Source organism: Parus major, chromosome 3 (assembly GCF_001522545.3).
Source record: "Parus major isolate Abel chromosome 3, Parus_major1.1, whole genome shotgun sequence".
Classification (NCBI taxonomy): Eukaryota; Metazoa; Chordata; class Aves; order Passeriformes; family Paridae; genus Parus; species Parus major.
Window position 1 is genome coordinate 111359616 of NC_031770.1, and position 18824 is coordinate 111378439.

Consider the following 18824-nt stretch of genomic DNA (forward strand, 5'->3'; position numbering starts at 1 on the left):
TGGCCTTCTGTTCAACCTGTACGAAGAAACTCTTCCCTGTGAGGGTGGTAAGGCCCTGGAATAGAATTCCCAGAGAAGCTGTGGCTGCCCCATGATCCCTGGAAGTGTCCAAGGCCAGGTTGGATGGGGCTTGGAGCAACCTGGGATGGTGGAAGGTGTCCCTGCCCATGGCAGGGGGTGGGACTGGAAGAGTTTTAAGGTCCCTTTCAACCCAAACCCATGTGGGATTCTGCTCACAGAACTTCTTTAGACACCTCTGAATCATTTCAGGCTGTGAATCTCCTTTATATTTATTACCTTTCAAGTTACCCTACACTTGGCAGCTGCAGCTGAACACAGTGAATGCCATCACACCTTGACATCCTCTCCACCTAAATGGTCCCCACTTCCCCTCTTTTTCTTACCTGCACCACATTCCCTCTTCCTCATCCCACTTCCTCCTGAGCATGCCTTGCATCCTGGTGTCTCCAATCTGCTCTAAATTACATTGAGTCATTGCAAGCAGGTATTAAGGAGTTTCAGAGCCAGCTAATGCACATTTCCATGGCACACTTCCACGGCCTGAAATAAACCTCAGAAAAACATGGAGCCAACGACGGCGGGGAGGACGCTGAGTTTCCATCTTTTCCCTGCTGCGATCCTTTTGGTACATCTCTTTTAATCTCTTTCTCCTCCCTTCCACAGGAGAGGGTACCAAGGTCGGACCGTCTGCGGATTTTACAAGTTCCATGGAATGTTTTCAGACCACACTCTTAACCTCAGACACTCCTATCGGATTTCATAGGATTCAGCCACTTTTTAGCCCCAGGGTGCTGTAGGTGCTAAATAGATTATCTACATCTCTCAGCCACTATGGAACAACCACACAGCAAAGCTCAGTTTTTAATCCTGCTGAGACTCTGACTGCTTTTGGCCATCAGGTACCCCACGGCTTCACGAGAGGAAATGTTAATCTGGAATGCTGGCCGAACTCCAGTTTAGGTAATTATATTCTGACAATTTACATTTTCCCTGCAGTTTTTTTAATGGACATGGAAATTTTTTTTTCTCTTATTTTATGACATAAAAGCAGTGGCCTGGTCATGCTCCTGCTGTTGGAGCAGCTGCCAGGCTTTGCAGCTTAAGTAGCTGCATTTCAGTGGTAGGTAAAGGCATCTCAGTAGAGTTAAATAAAGCCCTTTGAAGACCCCATGGGCACAAGGAGTATTGTAACAATAAACCCCACTTGCCATAAAGCATGGCAGGGGCTGGAACATGAAATGAAATACCCAGGAGTGGAAATGTCAGCACGGGAATGGACACACAGACCCTTCCCTCCCAAATCCTAATTCTGCTTTGGACCTACTGCAGCCCCAGCTGGGATCCAAAGAGCAAACACAATGGACTGCCAGCATCCTGCACAGAGGAACCAGTTCCTGATAGCAAAAGAAAATAAGCTTATAAAAGTAGTGGAAGCTTTTGGCAAGATGCTGGAGGACACTGCCTGGAGCTTAAATGGGATGAGGAAAAGAGAAGCCTGTTCCCTTGTTAATGAGGGCACAGTTACTGGTTTCATTTTACCTGTCTTTGTAAAAGAAAAATCATTGGGCGAGAAATGGAGCATAAGGTTTTGTTTGGGGTGGAATATTATGGATCACACTCTGAGTATGTCAAATTATATTGCCACATGCTTGATTAGGGACAAACATTCTGGATAAATTAATTAAATTACTGTATTATCACAGAATCATATAGTAGTATGGGTTGGAAGGGACCTTAAAAATCATCTTGTTCCAACCCCATTACCACAATGCTTTGTTTATAAAATCATTCATAACCACTCTGAGTTTTTTTCTTCACAAGAAACTTTCTGAAAGGTTCATTTTCCTATTGCAACAACAGTTATTTAAGTTCTGAGAGATTAAGACAGTGGTGACAAATAAACCATGAGATACTGGATGGATACAGGCATGTGCAGCTTTCCCTCCTTTTAGATCACTGTCAACCAAAGGCTGTTACCATTACTAGGTGAGTCTTTTTCACAAGTAGTTTGTTGATCAAAATACATTTTTCCCCATTCCCAAAATGACCAAAAATTAATTTCATTGTGATGGGTCACTCCTGGTTTTGGTGGAGTTGGATGTGGTGGGAGAGAGTAAAGGCAGAGCAGGTTTCCCTCCCTTTGCTCTCTAACAGCTCACAGTAATTCTACACCAATCCAGCATCAAAAGAAATGATCTAAAACACATCTAAATAGAACTTATCTACAGGAATAATTTCTAAAATCCCATTAAGAAACTTCCATATTACAAGGCTCCTGGAAATTCCATGGAGTCTTAAGAAAGATGGAATCCAAAGCAGGAAGCAGCAGCCCAGCCTGGTGACAGCCAAGCAAAACTCTGCCTGGCTCTTGGCAATGGCTGAACAACGGCACAAAATACCAGCACTGCCTCTCTCCCCAAGGCTCCTTCCCCTTCCAAGCCCTGCTGCACTGAGGAATCAGCTGCATTTCTGGAAAATTCCCTTGAATTCTTGGAGTATTACAGCTAACCCTGCTTCCCCTTCATCTCAGCACAGATGCTTTGAAGTTTTCCAGAGATACCCAAGGAAGAAGACACATCCAAATACCTTGACTAGCCCCAAGCTCCACCCTGGAACAGATGGTGGGGTTCTAAATACAGACACATCTGGTAACCACTGGTATGAAAAAGCTGGCAGGCATCAGCTTATTCTGCTCTACTAAATATTCCATCATTTGAACCATATTTAAACTGAAGTTAAAAAGAAACAATCGTTTTGCTTGTCTATAACATAATCCCCAAACACCTACATATTGTAACCATGGCACGGCTCAGGGCATTACACTCTTGTCTACCAAAAGCACTTTTTTTTTATTAATTAAGCGCTCAACACTGTCTAAACTTAAATTAAAAGTGACTGCAAGCCAAGCAGTTGGGTAAAGTACAAAAGCATCGTTTTCAGCGCGTGCTTTGTTGCACCAGACTACCAGATTTGAGGTTGTGATGCTCCAGCCCTTCAGCTCACCCTCGAGTCCACACAATTTGAGGGGCCTTGACAAGCTGCCAGATTGCTGAGAGTGCTTGAAACAACTGGGGGAGAGCAGACTCTGCTCTCACAGACCTGTGTGTTTGAGGCAGCTGTTCCATTTCTCCCCAGGTTCAGCTCCCACAATGTAAACCAGGGATAATTCTTCCTTGTCAGGAAAACAATCTGTTAGAAATGATCATCATCCTGTAGTAAAGGCAGCTGAGAAACACATCTGCAGGTAAATACAGCCACCCTCAAAGCCCCACACCAAAGTCAGACCTGGAGCCTGCACACTACCCATGGTCACCCCAAATCCACTCCCAAAACTCCATTTAAATAATCTTTTGGGACGTTGTTCCACGGTTCTTTCTGTGAGCTGAGTGAATCATCTGTGTTTGCTAAAAATCCAAAGCGATAGCAGGCATAAAACGATCGTTCTGGATTAGAGTCACTTTGGGAAAAGGCTTTAAAAGGCTGTCTGCTGGGATTGTGCTAGAGGTCCGCTGGAGACCCCACCATCGGGCTTGGATGTGTGCAGAGAGCTTTTAAAAATGGCTAGAGAGAAAAAGAAATACTCTGAGGAACTGGCTGATAAGGGAGTCTTAAATTCCTGATCTAGAAGGAAGAACAAATAGCAACAGTGGGGTTCTGTAAGTCCGGGATGTAAGAGCCAACAGACCTCAGAACAAAACAGGCACTGAGCAAACAAGAGGTGATTCTGTGGGAGACTTTTGGCAAATAGTGAGGATGCTGTAATAAAAGCCACTTGTGATCACTCAATTCAAGCCTGTTTTCCACAAATTGACTCGGTTTAAGCAAAATGAAAGCAGGTCTGCGAGGTTTTCAGTTTCAAAAAGTTGAGGTAATTAAGTGAACTAGTTTGAGAGGCTGAATGGCTGAAAGGCTCAGATGAGAAGACCTTGAAACTAAAAAAAAAAGAAAAACCATCTGCCATTTGCATCCTGAATAGAAAAAGTGAATAAGAAGCACACGTGGGAAGGGAGGAGAACACGCTGGAGATTGGAGATAGTCAGGGCCAAGCCCCCAGGCTGAATAGAAATGCTGCTGTTGGGTGAAGAGAGTGTGGGGCTGAAGGAAGGGTGGGCTCTGACATCCCACAGCCGTGTCTGAAAGCACATCTGGAGTTCTCCTGTAACCACAGGCATCCCCTGTGTCCCTCTGGGATCATGGAGACCTCCAGGCAGAACATCCCTAAGGATATTCTAAGGTGAGCAAGACTCAGCTCTCAATGGCAGACAAGGCTGGAGAACTGAGGCTGAATCAAAAGATAAAAAGCATGGAAATCCTGAGCACAAAATGCCCATGAAATCAAAGTTACACCGTGCTAAAACAGCCTGGCCCCCGTCTTTGATAAAATAACCATGGCCTGCTGACAAAAAGGCACTCTGTCTTATTTATTGGGATTTTAGTAAAGCAACCAGAAATCTGGGGAGTATTTGTAAATGGGGAAAACGGGGATCGATAACGAGAACGCCGGGATCGATAATAAACGCTCGTGTGTCTTAAGTGCTCCAGGTTTTTAAAAAAGCACCTTGCAATGATAAATAACAATAAATAATTGTCACTGTTTTGAGCACAATCTATTTCAAGTCCTAACTTTACTATACAAAAGGCTTTAAATTTTAAAATATATATATATCTGTGTAGCTCAGGCCTGCTGCCAAAACCGACCGCTAAAATAAGAAAGCAGGTGGCAGCTTCTTCTTCCCAGCTCAGAAGGTACTTGCTCCTTTCCACAGCTCACCCAATTCAATTATTAGTGCATTCAAACCAGCAAAACCCACTCCAAGCTGAATCAGAGTGAAAATAGTTCTTAAAATGTCAACCTTCCATGTTTTTTCTCACACCTGCAGGATTCTTAAGCGTACCTGCAAAAACGCAGGACCGGAAATCCAAAGTCTGATCCCTTAATACTGAAGCCAACCACATTGAATAATCCCATTAATACATTTATCAGGCTCCATCTTCACAGCAATCGGGTTTTTAGCCCTTTACATAATTCCCATTAGAAGGCTCTTCAAGCACCTCCCTTGGTTTGAAGCTATTCTGCTCTTTTCCAGCCTAAACTTTTTCAGAGCCTTTTGTTCTTGTGCCAGAATTGTCATTTAACTTAAAGAACTCTTCTCCCTCTCTGCTATTTACAGAGAAGGAATCTAATTTTTCTCTGCCGTTTTTTTGTCACCACCTCACCACCCAGGTCCCTTTAATCATTTAGGGAGCAGGATTCCCTGTTCTCCAGATCATTTCTAGCAGATGCCCTCTGCTGCACCTTTTCCAGCTGGAATCAATCTTTCTCCTATGGACAAGGAATGCAGAATGCATTTTAAGCATTGCCTCACTAAAACCTGTTGCAGTGGCATTCACATTCCTTTGTCACCAGTGGGAATCATTCAGTTGACAAATGTGATCCCCAAATGTACCTTTATCATCAGGACATCAGAATTATCCCATGGTTGATGAATACATCCCAATTCTCACACAGAACCCCCAGCTTTCTATCAGAGTTTGCATTACAAGAACTCACATTTGCTTACAGACAAATGGTCCCAAAGTCAGTCATTCTTCTCCTGGGATCTTCTGGTTTTCCTCTTTTGATGACAGCTCCAAATCTCATTAATTTCTGCTCTATCATTAGTCAATACCCTGATTAAGACCAGGCTTGAGACCAGTCTGTGAGGAACTCTATTGCTAACTTGCCTGCCAATTCTTCTTCAACCATCCTGCCTTTAATACAGGATTTATTCATGCAAAACAGGAGAAAAATACTTCAATTCTGTTTGATTTAAACCCTCTTGCTTTGCATTTTTTGGTTTGGGTTTGTTTTTTTATTTTCCCTTTAATGAAAGGCTGATTTTTGCTGGTGAAGAACAAAGGCACATTTCTCCATAAATCAAGCTTTTGCCTGAACTGCAAATATGTCCTATTTTTACATTTGGGCATCTGTAAAAATTAATAAACTATGCAAGTCAACACATTTGCTGTTTGAAATGGTAAATGAAGTTTCTTAATGACTAGTCTGACTTTTTCATTGTACTTTGGGTTTATGTCACAAATTTAAAAAACAATGAAAAGGACGTCAAACTTGTAGTTAAATAAAATTAAGCTAAATGTGCTGAATACATAGTTTAAATTAAAACAAACTGGTTTATTGTACAAAGAAATTCTGCAGCCTATAAATAGAACAAACTTCTACCTATTCAGCATGTCTTCAGGTTTCTAGAACTTGAAACAAAATTAATTTCTATTCTCATGCAAAGGAAGAGCTGATGCACAAGTAAAATGAAAAGTGGCCAAAAACACTTCATAAACACTTTTTTTACCCACCTGCCAAGGAGAGGACACTCACACAACCCAAACACAGCCACTGTCCTCTTCCCATCCTTTTTTCCCTCCCCATAAATCCCCAACACTGTCAATGCTTTCATTCACTCAGTATCAGTATTGGCTCCCAAGAGTGCAAGAGCAAACAACCATTTGCCCTTCCAATTACAGCAAAGTTCCACTAAAACCACTACATATGTTGAGATTTAAATTCAATCAAATTTAAAGATGAAAAAAAATCCTCCCTCTCTCCCACTACCAGTGACAGAACAATACTATGCTCTGCCTTTTTTTTTTCTGGTAATTAAAAATAGGCTCAACTTTAGAAGTGTTATTGCACTTGAAGCAGTAGAATAAAGTGCATCATAAAACGATGCCACTGGGATCGGTTGAAGCCAAGAAAATTGAAAACATTTTGAAGGAACGAAGCCAGAAACACAGAACCAGATTTAAACTTGGCGTGTGCTGCGGCAGGAGGCCGGTGGAAGCGCTGGGGGAGTGTGGAGGGGGAAGGCTCCCTGCTGCAGCCCATGGATCAGCTGTGGTGCCCAGGTGATGGGGGTGGCACAGCTGGGAGAGATCAGTGAAGTAAAGCCCACTGCAACCTGCTGGGCTTTGCAACTCAGCTGTGAAACACGTTCATCGCACGAATCCATGGCATTAATACACATGGAGCTGTTATCCACCACTTTTCATCTCCAAAGAGCTCTAAAAACCCAATGACAAATTCCCACAACCACCTCCTTAGTTTTATAAAGATGAGAACAAGGCAAAATGGTGAAGTCACTGGCCACAGCTCCTAAAAAGCAATTTTTTAAACCAGAGGAGCACAAGGTTTCCAGTTACACAGCCCCCTCAGTAGGTGGAATTTCCCTCGTGTTTCTTCAACAGCAGGACACATCTACAACCTAAAACACTATTCCCCAAACCTGGAATTTCAGATATAAAGCTACTTCTCTAATGTGTGTGAGACTGATTTTATATATCTTCTCCATGCAGGCAGGGAGCAGCAGAGCAGCAGAGGAAGTAAAATGGGTGAAGTGATGCTACAATGGAGATCAGCAGGAAGTTTTGGCCACTAAACTTGCATTTCAGCTGATATGGTTTTACCAAGATAAAAAATCACCTAGCTAAGCCTCCTCACTAAAAGGTTGGTAAATCACAATTCCTGGATTCTCTTCTTCATTTCAGTTTTTCCTCCAGCAAATAAAATTACCTTGAAATTTACAAGAAAGCTTTGAAATAGACCCAGGTCTACGGCAAACTCTTGTAGAAAAGATGCACAGGTGGTAACATCTCTGTTACCAATGCTCAGCTCAGCAGAGATCTCCAGAGGAGACCAGAACTAAAAAATACCTTAACAAAATGCCACAAACAGGAATAAGTTACCAAAGGGAAAATAAACCCGAGATACTTGTGTTTCTAAGCACCTCAACAACGTTATCAATAAACCCAGATGCAGCCTTTCCACAAAAGCTGCAGCAACAATCGATTCAAATGGATGGCACTTCTGTAATGCCCCTATTTGACTCTCTCGAGCTGAAGCAGATAAAAATTCAAAGATTGGACTTCCTTGGTATTTTTATGTTAATCTGCACAGCTTTAGGGAAATTGTTGCAACTCAACTCCAATTCACTCCGTGCAGTCAGAGCCATTCAAGTACCTACCAGCAATTTTCATACCCCTCCAAGTCTATCTCATAAACTGTCATCAACCCAAAGCATTATCTTTCCTTAAAAAATCTGTCAGGAGCACCAGGCAGGCTCCCCCTCGGTTCAGATAAGCAGAGCAGACCTGACTAATCCTCTTTTTTTTTCTCCCCTTTCATCCTGATTTGTATTGTCTCCTTTACAATTTATTTTCCTGTATAGCACAAGATCAGGCTACATATATGTATAATGTGTGTGCGAGGGACAGCGAGAGAGAAAAAGTGTTTTTAATCTCCACCTATCCCTCTTTCCAACAGTTCCTTTTGCTTCATCTTTTTGGAGGTATTTTAGCATTAAATTCAAATGAATTCTCCCTTTCTCTTGCTTTTGTTGAAAGAAAACAACAGGACACGTGAGAAAGCCAGGTAGGAGGAAATGCTTTCCTGACCTGGAGCTCTTGGACTTGCTCAAAAGCCTTTTCCCGTGTTTCTGCAGAAAGCAGATGAGCAGCTACACCTCACTCCGGGCTACTTTTGCCCAAACTGCCACTGCATTTCAACTGAAAACCAGTTTTATTGCAAATAGAGATGGGCATCCACGGGCCTGAGGTGTGCCAGGGCAGCTCAGGGCCCCCGCTGACGGATCCCATGGAACAGCTGGAAGATCTCGCTCCCTCCTCGGGGCTGACTGGTACCGCTCACGCAGCAGCTGGAGCTCCACCCCTCCCCGAGGCTCTGTGAGTACCTGGGCTAGCCCTCATGTCTTGCTGCCTGTTTTTCATGAGCTTACACAACCTTCACTGCCCTCCAGCACAGTGTCTTTTTGTCGGGCTTACCTGAAACAGGCTGGCAGGTTCAGAAGTTGTTGGGGTGGCACAAACAGACAGCAAGATTGGGTGAGATTTGGGCTCATTTTGTAAGAAAATAACACAGATGTTGGTTATTGTGCCACAGATCTGAGCAGAGATCCCAAGCAGTGAAACAACCTAAAGATTTAGGTGTAACCACACAGAAAAATCAGTATTTGGATGAACTTGGGAACAGCCAAATGTCTAAAGTACCAAACTGATAAAGGAACGCCCCCAGCCCAGCTTCTTGCCATCAGCCTGCACCAGAATGACACTGCCGATGTCCCAGGGCAGCTGATGCCAGCCAGGACCCCTCACAGCACTCAGAGGTTGCACCACACTCCCAAATCCTTCACGAAAGAGCTTGGGGTTGCACCACAGACACAGGAAGAACAGAGCTGAGATGGACCTAGAGGTCCATCCCTTTACTCCAGGCTGCACAAAGTTTCACTGCAGTCACGTTCTTCCATAAGTCCAGCTGAGATTCTCCAGGGTTTCTTCAGATCATGGTTGTCAGGCCCAGGCCAGTGACAACCCAGGTAGAGCAAAAGCTCTAAGTCATCAATCCTTTTAATTCTTTAAGCCTCCCTTTGCACCACCGTTGTGATTGTTTTCCTCTAACAAGGTCTTCGAGGCAACATGAAATAAGAAAGAGCAAGGAGCAAGAAAAGTCCTCAGGTGGTCAAAGATTCATTACAACAGACAGAATCATTTCCTTTATCCTCTCTCCAGCCCCCACTTAATTGAGTAGCCTGATAAATTGATGAATTACAGTTAAATGATCTTGCTGCGATGCCTCTTGCTGGTGAATGAAGAATATCCTGCCAGAGTCTCCTGGTTTCAGGTGATGGATTCGAGCCCAGGCTGCAAGACAATTCCTTGTGACTGACAAGCTCAGCTATTTTCACTCTTAATCTTGATAATATTTGATTGAATAAATCCAAGGTCATCATTTCCCAGGTGGATAAATTGTTCAAAATATCACCAGCCCTCCAATTACTTCAAACCGCATTAACAAAAAAAGGTGAAGAATATTCACATCAGAGCTGCTGAGATTTCAGCTTTGTGGCTGGGAAATATCTACAACCCAAAACAAAACTTTGCTGGAGCATGAACGAGCAACTGTGGAGTTCCATTTGTCATCTCACGGCCCACAGCCCTTTTCCTGCAGCCCTCAAACCTCAGGGACACAGACCCCTGGGGAGTGACATTGCTCATGTTCAGTCAAAACCCAGCAGATTCTTTCTTTTTTCTGTGAAAGTTTGATAGGAAGCAGCTTGGCTGAACTGGAGCGATTTCAAGACGTGGGAAGCTGGGAAAGGATAACTATTAATTGGCATAATTTTCTTTCAGCACATACAAACACTTCCTAATAGGGGGAAACCTTAAAACTCCCATACTTGAGCTTTAGTGAACGCTTTGGGGATGCAACCTGATTTTTCCTTCCCATTTTCTTCTACTTTGGGAGGCAAAAATGGGAGCAAGAACTTCTGCACCTTGGCTGCACAGAACTTTCACACAGATCTCTGCCCAGCATCAGCTGGACCAAAAGATGGTGTGTCATTTGTGAAATATTCCAGTCTTCTATTGTGCAAGCTCCTAATTATTAATGTCTAGGCTCCTTATTTCTGCAGTGAGATTTATGATGTAGCTGAGGGTGGTGGATTTGAACTAATTTTCCCTCAAATCAACAGATGGGAAACCACAGAAGTGCTTTTAATCCCCTCAACTTCTGTAGTCTCTGGTGCAGAAAAACCCCAAGGAACAAACAAGCCCCTCAAAAGAGGAATCTGAGGTGAAAATTGTCTTTCTCTGCCTCTACCACCACCACAGTGGCATAAATGTCTTTTAAACAGCTCTACACATCCCTTGGGGGCAATACAGACAGATTTTAGCAAAATTTCACTGTTGTGTCTGCTTTTAGGGGATGTAAAGTGCACTAGTGCAGGCCTCCTGCCATCCCACTGAGGCTTTTCAGGCCAGGTGCAGGATGGGGACACAGCTGGTGCCCTGGAACCAGGAGAAAAGAGGCAACTGATGCAAAAACCAGTGGCCACACGTAACCTTTGTGGAGGGAGCCAGAAGCTGTCCCCGTGGAACAACAGCAGGAAACGGAGCTGGGCACGGAAAAGTCCTGCAAGGGAGAAGCAGAGAACTTCTGGGGATAAAAGGTTTCACTTCCTCATGTGATTCCCACAGCAAACTGAAAGGAAAATATTTTAAGCCTGGAAATTAAGATGGTTTTGGAGGTAAGAGCATGGTTGGAGAGTTAAATGAAGTTAACCCATTTTTTCTCCAAGGATCCCATACACTGGAAAAACACCTAGAGTGAGCAACCAGCACCTGGACTGGCAGCTCACGCTGCTCTTACTGGTTTAACAGGGCTTAGCACAAGCAGCTTGTGCTCCAGAAAACACTCATATTTATATATTCATGTGCATACATATGTACATATAGCCACGCTGGTCACACATTAACAAATGATAAAACATCTTTTGGCTCTGGGATGTGGGATTTTAAAGAATAATAGTCTGCACGTGCTACAGCAGAAGTTGCATTAAAACAAGCACTGCTGGTCCCAGTGAGTTCTGGGTGCTTGCAAGGGGCAGGATAATGTGATTTCTCCATGTTTCATTCCCTCAGAGCTAACTGCACTCTTATCAGGAGATGCAGGATACGAGGCTCTGACGCTGCTCTGATTCATGCTCTGGAATAAAGCAGACATTTGATGGCATCTGCATTGCTGACTCAATTGCGTGTCTCCGCTGCTGGTCTTGTTGGTGCTGGGAAAAGGGATTGGGAGAGGAAAGCGCTCCTGTTGCCTGCATGGCGTGGCTTTGCTGTTTGCCTTAGGGCCTCACTGGCAAAAATAGGTAAATAAAGAAAATAAATGTGTTCCTGCCTCCATCCCACATCCACCAAGGCAAGACTTTCAGCTGGTTTCCTCCACCCAAACCTGGCAAAGCAACTTCAAGGAAAAAAGGGAATTCCAACTGCTCAGCTTTCAGAATATATCTGAAATTAAAAGAAAATAAACCTTGCCCCATCTTCTCCCTGCATTTTAGCTACAGCCAGTCTCAGAAAAAGGTGGAAGACAAACATTTTCGTGCCAAGGATCATTCTACTTCCAAGTGGTTGCTTCCAAAGTCTGGATTTATTTATTTTTCTAAAGTTTCAGCTCTGGCACATCTAATTCTCTTTCCTTCTGGGGAATAAACAAGAAGAGCAGCATCCCAGCAGGTAATGAAAGAGATTCTTCTCCAACTCTACAAGTAGAAAGCTGAGACCAAGAAGGTGACAGGGAAGATAAATGAGCACCCTAGAGGATGCTAATCACACACAGGAGCGGTGATTTCCAGCAACTTCTGCCTCGTCTGGTGCTCTGGCAGCCCTTGGAGGACATTCACAGCCCCACCTGCCAGACCCAGCATGGGACTGCTGCTCCTGCTCTCTTCTTGCCCTGCCTTCGCCACCAGAGCTGTGATGGATGTGGCTCCTCAGCCTCCTCTTCTCACAGAGAGGGGCTGTGACACCTCCTCTGCTTAAATATGAGTGATTTAACAAGAAAAAAAAACATCTACAGCTGTGTTTTATAGAATCAAACAAACATGTAGTGGCTTGTGCTGGAAGGGAACATGAAAGTTCATCCCATTCCAACCCCCTGCCATGGACAGAGACACCTTTCACCAGACCAGGTTGCTCCAAGCCCCTCCGACATGGTTTTGTGTGGAGGTTCATCCCCACAGCATGACCCAGGTTGGGTTATCCATGCTGGACAAGGATAATTTGGGAGAGGACTCTCTATGCCTCATGTCCCTCTTGATATTTTACTCATCAAGGGTGCAAACAGGACCTCAGAAGGGTCATGCTAGAGGTCCTCTGCTGTCTGGTGGAGACACCGTGCAAGAGGCAGAGCCTGCCCCTTCTCCTCCTCCCAGCTGGGCTCCTGGAGCCCACACACTCTGCATACACAACATCCACACTGGCTCTGGAGACCTCTGGGATCATCCAGGAGGAGACATTCCCCACATCCCACCTCCCACGTGGTCTGTGGTACCCCACCAAACCCAAATCCTGAACAAGCCAGAGGATTTAGAGCAAACAAGAGCGGGCCCGGGGTTGACAGCCTCAATGCTCAGCGCCAGGGCTAAGCCTCCTTTCCAGGGAAATCGTGTCTCATCAAGCCTTGGCTGAGCACTGGCCCAGGCTGGGGCTTGCCCAGCTTCCCAGGGCATCCTGGCTGGTGACTAATTACCCATGACTAATAATCACCTCTTCACTCCATCAGGGCACTTCTGCTGGCACCCAGTCTTTTGGTTCCCTTCCCTCGGTGACCCCACTGCTCCACCAAACACGGTCAGAACGGGTCCAGAGTCACCAGGAATGGACAACAAGGAGCCTCTCATTAAACCTCCAGGTTTTTGGGAGCTACCTCCAACTACAGCCACCAGCAGCTGTGCCTGTCTCCAGGTGTGCCAGCCTGTGCCCCCCTGCATTCCCATTTGGAGGTCCACTGAATTTTCCCCATCCCAGTTCATCTCTACTGTTTCATTAATCACAAACAGAAATTCAGGGGAGGGCGGCTGTTCTAGGACAGCACACAGCCATTAAATAAAATATAAACACCTCATCCATACTTAACATCAGGTTTGATCTACACTGTTTTCCTTTCGGTTTTCAAGGTGATTTGCAATTTCTTTGGTTGCATTTTGGGGAGGGGAGGGCTGACTTACTGCGTAATCTCATTTTTGATCTATTATTAAATGCCTGCTTTCTTTTTTCTTTTTTACCCTTTCTCTAGGAAGCCAGAAACCCCAGCAGGAATTACAGCCAGAAGGGAAGGTGAACTGTGAAATGAAAGCTGTGAGAGAAAGAATTGCTTGGGCTTTTGTTTGAAATTTTCAGAGTTTTCTGATTTTTGGTTGGAAAAAATCCCAAGATTGGCAAACCAAGTCCAGAGACAGTGAAAGTCTGGGACAGGACCACAGCACACGAGGACAGTGTCACTCAAGGCAGCCAGGAACATCGGATTTTTTACCATTTTGATATCATCTGAAGGTGGATCTGTTCCTAAGCCACACTGGAGATGCATCAGGGCTGATGAGTGATTTTCATCACCCTCTTTGCCTCCTTCCAGCCCCTCTACATCGCTGCCAGCACTTCCTCCTTCTACTGTATTTCAGGAATAAGGAGTTTCCCCTGCTCTGGACATGCTCCCACCTCCCAGCCAGATGAGTGGAAAGTGAGCCTGACTTTGCTGCCAGCTCCTGCTGGGAGCTGGATGCTCCCCTCGCCATGCCGGCCACTTGGCTGGCCAGCAAATTGTCCCCTTGTGGAGCCACATGGCCAAACTGAGTCCCCCAGCTCCCCAGCAAAGCTGGGGAAATCACACAGACATCATCCACTGGCAGCCCCAGAGAAGGGCAGATGCTCGTTAGCATTTCCTATTAATTGAATTAATTAGTTTAACAACTTCCTGTTAATTTCCTATCATCATCATTGCCTTATCAACTAATAGGAACAAAGCCATAATTAAACCACCAGGAATGTGACTCGGTGACAGTCACAACCACCAAAAGCTATTTTTTGGGAAAATAAGAGTTTTTTAAGTGCCTTTGTTTTTAGAGAGTGGCCCATGCAAGCAGCTGAGGGCTTTGCAGCTGAACTGGACAAGTTCAGACTCCTTCAGAAGGAAAAAGCATCCCTGGGCCACATTCCATAGAAAACTCTGTTTTTTCCAAGGGAATACAGAAAGGGCAGGGATGTGACACACAGCCCCGAGAGCAGCTCCATCTCCTTCTGCCCCTGGACACCCCAGAACCTCCTCCCTGGCAAATCCAAAAACCAGCACATCTGGAAAGAGCCACGCCTGGCTGGGAGCAGTCAGCAGATGTCAACATCCATCTGACAGCCAGCAGTGCCCACCGCTCCTCAGGCAGGTGAAGGGACACCAGGACCTCTCCTGGTCCTGCTACAAGAACCATAAAACTTCTGCCTGACCATTTCCAGGCAGCTGCTTCCAGGACCCACCAGAGACCAACTACAGATAGAATGAAAACAAATGTTGCCATGGGAATGGAAACCCTTTCCTCATTCCCTAGGGAGACAGAGAAATAGAAGAAATGAAGGAAGCAGTTGTGAGCTTTCAACTCCAACTCACCCAAACCCTTTTTGGGAACCCCAGTGGCCAAATCACAGCTGCCACAAAAACTGATGTTGGCGACGTGGGAGTGGATGTTCCCTCACCTTCTTATTTTTGCTGGATACAACTGATTCAAGTTTCTGGGCACAAAACCATTTGGAAAGAGCCTGTTCCCAGAGATGTATGTCTGCTAGAAACACCAGAGCTGGATGTCACTGTGACATGAGGGATGTATGTGCCACCTCCAGCCTGAATCCCATCCTCCAAATCAGCAGAAAGGAGCCAAATCAACGCAACTGTCTGCATTTGGCTTTATCTGCTACAAAATGTCAAACCCCTCCACAGGAATTGCAACATTTCCATCCTCCCTTCCTCCGAATCAGGAAGACTGGTACAAAGAAGCCAAAAAATGTATCAAAAATAAAATGCATCACCTACACCAGCTTCAAATGGACTGGAGCTGGAGGTGTCTCCTGGACAACAAAGGGTCCTGAAGGGGAAAAACCCACCTGAGTTTCTCCACGCTCCCTTGTGTCACCTCTGAATTTGCTTCCCATGCATCCATTTATAAGAAAATGTGAGAGCACGTGTGGCATGCTGGAAATATTATGACTAATGGATGGAACCCATGCAACGTGTCAAAATCTTCCCTCTCCCCCGATGTAACAGCATTTCACAATCACTCGAGGTATTGGCACCTACAGTTAATCTGTTTTCTTGTAAGAGGATGGAATGCATTTAATGAATGACGGTGATTTTGTGTCTCACCGGGAGATTCTGTGCTGGCATTGCTGCAGAGGAGCCACAGGTTCCCCCAGGCCATTGCTACGGGATCAACAGGCTCACATCCCCCCTTATTTATTTTGGAAGAGCACATCAGGGCACAAGACATCATTTCATTTTGATTTTTTTTTCCCATCTCTGATCCTTGATGGCACTGGACTGCATCTCCTTGTCACTCCTGCACACATCCTGCACTGCTGGGACTGCACAGGCTCTTCCAGCAGGGAGGAAACTCTGCCCAAGGTTTCTCTGGGACCATTTATAGTCTCATAGCAATGAGAACCAGCACCTTCGCCCCTGAAATCAGCTCCTGCTTTGGACGGGCACATTCCCGTGATCACTGGGACATGGCTGGGTTCCAGTGCCCACACCTGGCCAGGTCTGCAGCAGTGGGATCGGGCAGAGAAACACCTCAGCACCTTTTGCTTTCAGCAGGGATCAAAGTGCCCGAGTTCTCCCTCCTTTGCAGCATCCCTTCCCTCCCGAGCCGAGCAGCGCTGGCCGCGGGGCCGGCACATCCCTGGGCACAGCAGCACGGCCCTGCCAGGGCAGCCACGCTCACACTTTCCACGTCTGCAGCATCTCAGCCTGGAGCAGAAACCCTGCAAAGCCCCTTCCTGCAGCAACCGAGGCGAAAAACACCCAGAGGAAAGGCCGAGGGAGGCAGAGCACAGAGCAGCCCCCGCGGGGAGCGGGGTTTGCGCGAAGGAGCAGAAGTTTCTTTGCTCGGCACGTTTGGAGGTGAAGCTTGGCCGGGGCTGGAGGGAGCCCAGACTGCCCAGAGCAGAGCGCAGCACAAAGAAACCCAGCCCCAGCATGATGAAATACGAGTTTATTTGCTTTAGCTCGGGTCCAATTTCCCTCCCTGGCTCAGGAAAAATGTCTTTGCTGTTGCCCTGGCTGAGGGCTTTGGTGCAAACCAGGTTTTTAACCAACTGCAAGCACAACTGGAGAGAGATGGCGAGTCCTGAGCGCCCCGAGATTCACGACACGAAGTGAGACCTGAGCAAGGAACCGGGACCAGAGCATCCTGACTCCTCCAAACCCTTCGGCTCTGCCCACTCTCCCGGTTCACATCCCGCACACGGAGTTAAGGCGGCCCTAGCTGAACCGTGACAGGTACCACGACACCGCCGAGATGCCTCTTTAAGGGCAGCCCAAACCATTCCCGGCTGCCGTCCCTGCAGGGATTTCTCCTTGTGCCACAGAAGCCCTTCCAAAGCCTCCAATTTTCCTTGCATTCCCCATGGCCCAAATTGCCAAACTCGAACGCAACTTTCAGCGGGGGCACAGCAGCCCCGCTGTTTCAATCGCAGCCGCCACATTAAACCTGATTTATATTGCACCATCCCGGCGCAGCGGGAGAGGAGCCGCTGCCACCCCGGGGCCACCGGCACGAGTTTCCCCCAACTTTGGGGACCTGGATAAAACCCATTCCCCCCTCCAAGAAGGCAGCTGCCGGCTCAGCCAGGCTTCATCCCGCTGGAAAAACCTCCAGTCCCCAAACATCCCCGGCCCCAGGGACATGCAGAGCCCCCGGAACATCTCCAGTCCGGGTAGGGAGAGGAAGGAGGAGGAGGAGGAGGAGGAAGATGGGTCCCCTCCATCCCGGGAGGGGCTGGTGCTGCTCCCCGGCTGAGTCCAGGGCGCCCCTCCTGTGGGGCGGGGAGTGATTATAAAGTAGAATAAAATCAAGAAATAAAATATTCAAATAACCGGCGGCGGGGGGGATTAAAAATAAAAGCTAAACAAATAATTTAAAAATAAATCAGGAAATAAATCCAATAAAATAACATAGCATGAAATGAAACGAAATAATCCCCTGCAGCCCGAAGGGGAGCAGCGCTTACCTGGCGGAGGGGCCGCGCTGCCCCGCGGAGCTCCGCGCTGTCCCTGCGGCCGCAGCCCGGCGTGCAGAGCCCGCCGAGCCCCCGGCCCCACTCGCTGCATTCTGGGAAGCGGCGCCCAAAAACGGGGGCGCGGTGCCCTCTGCTGGCACCTGCTGCCTGTGGGGGTCCCCTCGGCTGCGAGCCCGCGACCCGCAGGGCGGCTTGGGCTCTTATACGGTGGGTGTTAATGTATAGCGCTATCTGGCTGCGTGGTGTTTTTTATATATATATAAAAATATATATATTTTTATATATATAAACATATATATATAAATAATATATAGAATATCTATTATATATTATATATATTATATATATACTTGTTTTTTTATATATATGTATGTATATGTATGTATATCATATATGTTCATATATGTATGCATATGTATATGTATGTAATTTCATTAATATCTGGTATGCATATATTTTATGTGTGTCTATTTCTATTTCTATTTATATTTATATTTATTTTGGGTGTACATGTAAAAACTTAGAATCACAGATTATTTTGATTTAGAAGGGACCTTAAATATCACATTATTCTACCCCCCTGCCATGGGCAGGGACACCTTCCACTATCCCAGGTTGCTCCAAGCCCTGTCCAGCCTGGCCTTGGACACTTCCAGGGATCCAGGGGCAGCCACAGCTTCTCTGGGCACCCTGTGCCAGGGCCTCACCACCCTCCCAGGGAACAATTCCTTCCCAATATCCCATCCAGCCCTGCCCTCTGGCACTGGGAAGCCATTCCCTGTGTCTGTCCCTCCATCCCTTGTCCCCAGTCCCTCTCCAGCTCTCCTGAAGCCCCTTTGGTCACTGGAAAGGGCTCTGAGCTCTCTCCAGAGCTTTCTCTTCTCTGTGCCCATTCCCAGGCAGAACCCAAAAAGGTTTCTTAAAACAGCTCTGGAAAACACCTGGAAGCCCTGGTTCGGTGAGGAAGGGGCAGATGTTGGGGCACAGCAGCTCCTGGGGTGAAACTCATGGCTGGAGGTGCGAGGTTCAGAGTATTCCCCTCGTGAGAACTCGTTGGACACAGGTACAGAGTGGTCTGTGGTTACAGAAATGTATGGATTTATGGGCTGGAAATGTATGGAATGATGGATTGGAAATGGATGGATTGATGGGCTGGAAATGGATGGATTGATGGG

At 46.2% G+C, this 18824-nt stretch overlaps 1 protein-coding gene across 2 annotated transcripts in view; it reads right to left on the reverse strand.

Moving 5' to 3' along the window:
* Positions 1-17658, reverse strand: part of EXTL3 (exostosin like glycosyltransferase 3) — a 132591-nt gene extending 114933 nt beyond the window's left edge. Inside the window, exon 1 of one of the 2 annotated variants that reach the window (XM_015622153.3) lies at positions 17641-17658. The gene's annotated coding sequence lies outside the window, so the exon portion shown is untranslated. The remainder of the gene's footprint in view (positions 1-17640) is intronic. The other variant, XM_015622151.3, reaches the window with a different exon arrangement.
* Between the last annotated feature and the right edge of the window lie 1166 nt (positions 17659-18824).